The following is a 7,500-nucleotide window of genomic DNA, read 5'->3' on the forward strand; positions in this document are numbered from 1 at the left end:
TAAACTGCTGCTCTACCTTCATTAAATAGTTAAATAGAAGGGAACACACTACATCTGGATTCTTGCCTGCTGTGCCATGGTGGTAAACAAAAACGTGTGCTTTTTTACTTTTATTTTTCTGAACACAAAAAACATTAATTGAAAGTTACCTCAGATAGGTTTCTTGCACTGGTATTTTTTGGATTTATATATTCTGCATAAAATTAAAACATGATTATAATATTTGACTATTGTTCTTGTCATTGACGTATTTTCGGATTCAATCATGTATTTATGTACATTAAGTTCAGATTAAGCACATCTCCTTGCTGCCTCATTGAGACGAGGACTCTTTAATTTTAAATTGAGTTCTTTGCAAGTGCAGGATATGTCAAATTGCAGCCTTCTAAAGGAAAGATTATAATTTTCTTTTAATTAGTTAAAAAACTTCGTTTCACCAACTTTTTTGAAATTTTTTTTTCTTTAAACAGCCTATACATAGTTTTAACATTTAAAGTGGCATCTAGATAGCATATAAGCTTTTCAAGATAGTGGCTTTCTTTAGGTGGAAAGCTTTCAGTGTGCTGTCTCATAAAAAGTTTGTTTTCTTCAGGCAATGCTTGTTTTATATGATATCCTTTATAATCCACTGGGCTTTTCCCAATCATTTTCAATGCTCACAATCTCTTAATTCGTTTTTTTTGTAATAGTATGTAAACTTAAAAAAACTTCAAAACCAACATGCACTCGATCAAAATCCACCATAACGCGATACTTAAAGGTAGCACTTTTTAAACTCTTTTCCTTCCTGGGTTGTCTCTGTTTTATTTCTTAAGAATCAATCAAGGATTATTGGAACAAATTCTGCTCCTCTTAAATGTTGAAGGTATGGAAATGGTTTGATATATCCATTTTATCCTCTTCATTAATAGCCTCATGACAGTTGTTCCTTTTGCATTTAAAAAAACAAAAAACAATTTTATACTGCATATTTCAAACTTTTTGGAAATTTTCTCAAGAAGCTCATAACTTTCATCTGGATTTATTTCCATGTTTCACACTTATCTATGATATAACATAAGACTAAGAACACAAAACATAAAGTTAATTCTTATTTAGGTTAAGCTATACAGTACTATACAATAAACAAAAACAACAACTGCCTCATATTATTTGTTATAGTTAGTTGCCGAGCTATGTCTGTGGCCTGCATAAGAGGAATTTTATGCTAAAAGAAGATATATTGCTAAAGTCAGTGACTTAACTCCTTCTATCATGAACAGTTCTACAATTGATTGCAAATACTGTGGTAACCAAGCGTCTGACATGTCTAGTTTTATCATAAATAGTTGAAACTTTTTCTTGAAACATCAAAACCATTATTGACTCAATTTTCAATTTTTGTGACTTATCCCCTTTCAGCATGACCCGATTTAATTGCTTTTTTGACACTCCTTATTTATGTTGTTTGATTTAAAGAAATTTGCTGCCTAAGTCCATCAAACAGTTTTTAAAAATTTATGATGATGCTGCTTTGTCATATCTGAATTGTTTGTTTTGGTTTCAATGAGTAAAAGTGGTGATTTTGATGACGATAACAAAGAATGGTCTAGAAGATCAAAAAATGTTCAATGGATTGTAAAACTTATTGGTTGAAAACCAAGCTCAAACTCTAAAAGAATTTATGAATTAACTCAATTCGACAGCTTTGAAATTAATAAATTAACTCTATCCAGATGTTTAAATGCAATGGAAAAAATCTAAAAGGAAGGAAAATAGCTACGACATAAATTGACTGAAAATGATATTTTGAAACATCTTAACATGGCAATTTAATTGCTTGCCAGGCAAATAAGGGTTTCCTGTGGTTGTGATTAGTGATAAAAATGGGATCTAATACAACAGTTTTAAATATATGGATCATGGGTTAGTTCTGGAGAGTCTACTACTTTGATACCGAAGCAGAATATTCATTCAGAGGGTGTAGTAATGATCTGGTAAAATTATGCAAAGGTATTACTGTAGATGCCTATTGATGTCAGTTAAACAAATTGAATGACATATTGCCAAAAAAAAAATAGCATTTGTGAGTAACAAATGCAAAGGTATTCTCTTGCATAACAGTTCTCAGCCACATGTAGCAAGAGCTTTAAAGGATACATTGTTGCAGCTTGAATTGGAAGTTTTGCCACACCCAGCGTGTTCTTAAAACATTGCATCTTTTGATTGTCACTTGTTCAGATTGATGCAGCATGATTTGGTTGGTACACAGTTTCGAAATGTTAAAGAAGTACGAAAATGGTAGTTACCATCATGTTACCAGAATGATGGAAAAAAGTTGTTGAAAATGATTGATATATATATTGTTCCAATTTTTCTCAATAAATATCTTTTTAAAATGAAAAGTTATTAAAATTAATGGAAGCATCATTTTCGACATGGGAATTATGTGGTAGGGCTGCTTTATTAGAACTCGAGCTTTATTCCAGATATCAGTAATTTGATCTGCAACAATTCCAGCATGTCATACACAATGCTGGAATTATTGCAGATAATTTTTTTTGATTTATGCAAATAAACAAAAACCTTCAAAAATTCTTTCTTCGAATGGTCTAGGAGCCTAAATTCTATTTTACTTCTAGTTTTCATTACTCTATTCTACAAGTAATCAGATTTGACTTGCACCCAGTCCCACATAAAATGTATTGTTTGCATGCCAACAAGTGCATTAGTGGATTAGAAATGTTTACAAATGTTAAATAAATAAGGTTAAGGAAAATTTAAACTTTAATACTTTAATTTTTATTAGTTTTAATATCAAACAGTTGTTGCTAAGAGGTTTTAAATATAATAATTTAGAATAGAAACTTTATTTAGTTTTAGGGAAAAAAAAGGTTTTTTTAAAGAAAAATTAAGTTTATTTAATTTTTTTACTACTTTACAAATTCTAAGTAAGTAATATGATAAAGTTCAATAAAATGTTTTGCATGGCCTCTAAACAAATTCAAAATAATGCCATAATATGTCAGAAACCGATTATACCAGAGGTGAATAGAAAGACTGTTTTCTTCTTGTGTCACCACAAAAGCAATTTTTTACTAGTTTAATAAATGATTAACACAGTTGAAAAGTTCAACAAATGCTTAAGCAACCAATTAAATTTAACATTCCAAGAGTCTCAACTAGCATTTGTATTTGTTATGAGGCTTGAAGAAGGAAAGCTTCAAATCCAGCCTAAGGTTTTGATTTCTCTTCTAACAAAGTGTGTCTTGATATAAGAGATTTCCTTTGAGATTTTTTTATTTGTTTAGTTGGCAAAGCACAATTCTTGACATCCAAAGACAAATGTTTAACTAAAATAAAATGCTAATTATGTAGTTATGCATAGATTAAATAAGCTAAATATTATCAAATGAATTATTTAATTAATTTAATGTTAAATTAATGTAACTCACTAATGAATTAACTAGGCTATGTAACTTACTAATGAAGGCGCTGGTGAAGCAGTTAATATATTCCTAGACATATAGCATAATAGGATGTTTAATAAGCCAGGGCACAAGAGTTAGTGTTGTTTTAATGTCCAGAGATAGTTATGTTATTGGAGAAATTTTGGTCTAAAAAAAGTTTAACTAAATTAAACATCTAAAGCTTATAATTAAGACTTTTTTTATTTATAATAAGAAATGGCTAAAACAAATAGTTAAAGACCTTTTTTATGCCCAACACAGGGATGTCAAATTATGGTGTGGAAAAGCTTGTAATAATTCTTAATTGAGTTGTTCACTGCAAAGACTTGCAATCACTCTTTCATTAGGTATTTGCAAGCATAAACTTTTCTGACTACATTGTGAAACTAAAAGTCGATGTTGATGGTAGTTTCCCAAAAGAAAGCTTTAGAATCATGCAAAAATTTGAAATTTGAATTTTCAAAAAGTAAAATTACATTTTCCTATTTTGCAACAGATTTTTATTTTACACCCTCTAGAAATAATTTTATAAGCTTTAATAGATTTATATATTTCAAGTTTTTAACATAGTTTTATGTAAAACTTGAATTCAAATTTTCTTAAGTGAAAGATAAATCCAGATTATGGGACTTATATTCCAGTAACCCTTAAAAGTACTCTTCTTCCTAAAAATATTTTTTAGGATCATGACATTAAGCGCTTTTTTATTTTTTTCAACATTGATTTAATATCATAATGAGTTTATAATATACATGTTATAAATATTTATAAGTGCAAAATTTTATAAAATTGAAAGTGCAAAATTTTGTAAAATTTATAAGTGCAAAAATTAAAATAAAGTTATAATATTTTATATTTATTTTAAAAGATTTATTTTTGATGCTCTTTATTTTTAGACTCAATAACAATTTGGCAATGTTTGACAAACTAGGCTTGACAAACTTGAAAAACTAGGCTGTTGCTTAAGGAAAAGTTAAGCCCAGTGATGTGGTGTGGATTGATCTATCAGGGATGTGGTGGGGATTGATCACTGTACTGTGCTTCTTTCTTAAAAAGTTATATTATAAGGAATATTTTTATTTTCTGGAGTAGGTTCACATATCCATTCCTTTGTTACATCAAGTAAAATAAATTGTAGAATATAATCACATTTTGTTACAAAACGATGAGCCAATAAAAACTGTCACATTTTATGAAAAGTGTTGATTGTGCATGTCAATATTTGTAGTATTACTCAATGCAGCATTGTAACAAGAATTAGACAAAAAAGCTGTGATATTTCTTATAAAAATGTACTCTTGAATGTGCTTTCAGGTTTAAAAACAAATTACAGAATTTTCATTCATGATGTAGTAAGAGAATCAATGTGAAAATCAATGTGAAAGTATGGTTAATCTTGTACCAAGTACATAAGATAAGGGTTCATCCCTAAATTATGCAATTCGAAAATCAATATTTTTTAAACAAAAAAATATTTAATGAAACCAAAATTAAATAAGCCTTTCATGTGCAATGAAAGGCGTTGTGCAAAAAAACAAACTGCTTTTATTTTTAATATATTTAGCATTAGATATTTTATAGATGTTCCTTAAAATTGTAAAAAGATCCAAAGAACCGTTTGCTTGGATTAACTTTTTTGCAAATAAAGTCTGAAAAAATTTTTGCGAGGTTTATGTTGCCGGTAAGAAAAAAAGTTTGTATTTTCAAATTAGTGAATTTTGCCGAGTGACTTTTCATGGGAAAAAACATGTCGCTAAGTTACAATTTCGAAAAAATCAAAAAAGTAGAATATTATATTATAAATATATATTTTAAAAAATCATGTTTTTTAAAAAATATATGTTTATTTTAAAAAATATTGTTTACTTTTTTGATTTTTACCTTTTTTCTTTTTTAAAAAAGTTATACGGTATTCAGTTAAAATATGTTAATTTTTAAAAACATAATTTTTTACTTTTGGTTTTTTACTTAGAACAAGTGTGTATCATTTAATACTCATGCAATTAATTTGCAGAATCAAATTGTTTTTGTTAATATGTACTAAAATATGAATTTTTTTTGTGACAAACAGCATGATTTTGTGGCAAACAGCTTTATCAACCTTATTCTTCTGAGAAAAGTTAATCTGCAACACATAAATGACAATAACTGGGTTATTAAAAACAAATATTCAAGGTTCAATTTTCTACCCACCATTTTCAACTTTTAATCCACCATTTTCAATTTTCAACCCACCATTTCAACAGATTTTCAAGGTTCAAATTTTCAACCAACCATCTCACATTTTCTTCATAGTTTGTAAAAATTGGTCACCTATATTACATAGACTTTGCAAAATTTCAGCACTGATATAAAATAGGTTTTGGAGATTTAAAATTACTTTAAAATCAGCTATTTTAGACAGGTTTTTTGTTTTGCAGCCATTTTAATTTTACTATAGTTTTTGTTTTATGAGTTACTGTTCAACTATTAAAATCAGTGTGGGTTTTATTATTGTATTACATCTATAGCTATTTTGGATATTCTAATAAAGACAGAACAGAGGCCTGGTAAACCATGGTAGCATTCTTTTTTCTTTAATCCTTTTTTTTTTTTTTTACTTTTTTTGCTTTTATTAAAATACTTAAATCATAGATACTTTAAAGTGTTTTGATGCAAAGTTGAGAAAAGTTGTTAGGAAATCTCAAAAATCCCATGTATGTTTATTTTAGAAATTTGTTGTAAAAATATTTTGTAAAAAATATATATAGGTATGTGTTCATAACTTTTTTTAAATTATTTGTTATTGGCAGTGACAGTTTTTATCAGTCATCAAAAATTACACAAAAGTAACATTGTTTCTTTTGAATAATTTTTTATAACTGGTAAAAACTTTTATATAATTCTATTAACTCTTAACTCTCTGCTACAAACATTGTTTGTAGCAGAGATTTAATGGTACATAGATGTAATCCTTGCCCTGGAATTCAAATGTTATCATTTATGAAATGGCAATTCTATTGCAAAACAGAAGTTGATGAAGGTGAAATAATTGAATACAAACAATGGAGTATAACAGAGCAGAGCTTCTTAGTTACATGTCTACAGTAGGCAAATTCATTGAAACTCTTTGTGAAAAGCTTAATAAAATAACATCCCATTCATCCTTGCTAAATTCATCCATTCATCATTGCTAAAGCACAAAGTAAATATTTGAATAAGTTGAAATTATGCATACCCCAAATAAAAGTATTGTTTTAGTTGATTTTGCAGAAAACTTCAACTTTGTCATACAAGACGAAGTCCAGAGTTACCACTTGAACCAACAGCAATGTACACTACATCTTGTAGTTATTTATAACAAACATGATCAGGCTTTTAACTGTTCCATCAAAAAAGTCTTTTAACTGTTCCATCAGGTGGAACAGTTAAAAGACTTTTTTCAACTGCTAGTCTTCAAATCTAATTGACTTACAAATTCAGAAAGCTGAAGAAATTTTCAGTTTTTCTAAAGGTAACATATTTGGTATCCACTTCTCATATTTAAAAGACAAAGATATTTTTTCAGTGCATAAATCTTTGACTCCCCAATTAAATAATGCAAAGATTTTATCTAGTACATGAAGTTTCCACCAATTTATTACGCAGTATGCAATAAATATAAATATCAAAAAAGTCTCTGAGCAGGAGGAATTTACTTCACTTTTACTTTACTCATAACAATGACTTTAAGAAATTGTTACAAGAAAATAATATATCTGTAAATATGAAATGCTTAACTGGGTTGGTTTGGAATCAGAAGTTGATGAGGAAAATGAAGATGTCTTTGTAAAATTCATGCATCCTCATTTACCTAACACTTTATTACAAGTAAAGGCTGTTGGGTTTCTAAGCCCCATATCATAGTTATAATAAAAAAAAACATTATCTTCAAAAACAGGAAGCAAATAATAGATAGACACAAATGATTTATCCAAAATCCAATCTTTATATCAACTCAGTCATAATCCAAAAGTTTACTTTATAAGCCATTTATGAATTAATCAGATACAAGTGGCCTCTGGTTTCTGAT

General features: G+C 28.2%; 1 protein-coding gene across 2 annotated transcripts in view; it reads left to right on the forward strand.

Annotated features, from left to right (window-relative positions):
• Positions 1-7,500, forward strand: part of LOC101234658 (uncharacterized) — a 119,733-nt gene that overhangs the window by 93,109 nt on the left and 19,124 nt on the right. The gene's annotated exons all lie outside the window — the stretch shown is intronic.

Source organism: Hydra vulgaris, chromosome 05 (assembly GCF_038396675.1).
Source record: "Hydra vulgaris chromosome 05, alternate assembly HydraT2T_AEP".
In the NCBI taxonomy this organism is placed as follows: Eukaryota; Metazoa; Cnidaria; class Hydrozoa; order Anthoathecata; family Hydridae; genus Hydra; species Hydra vulgaris.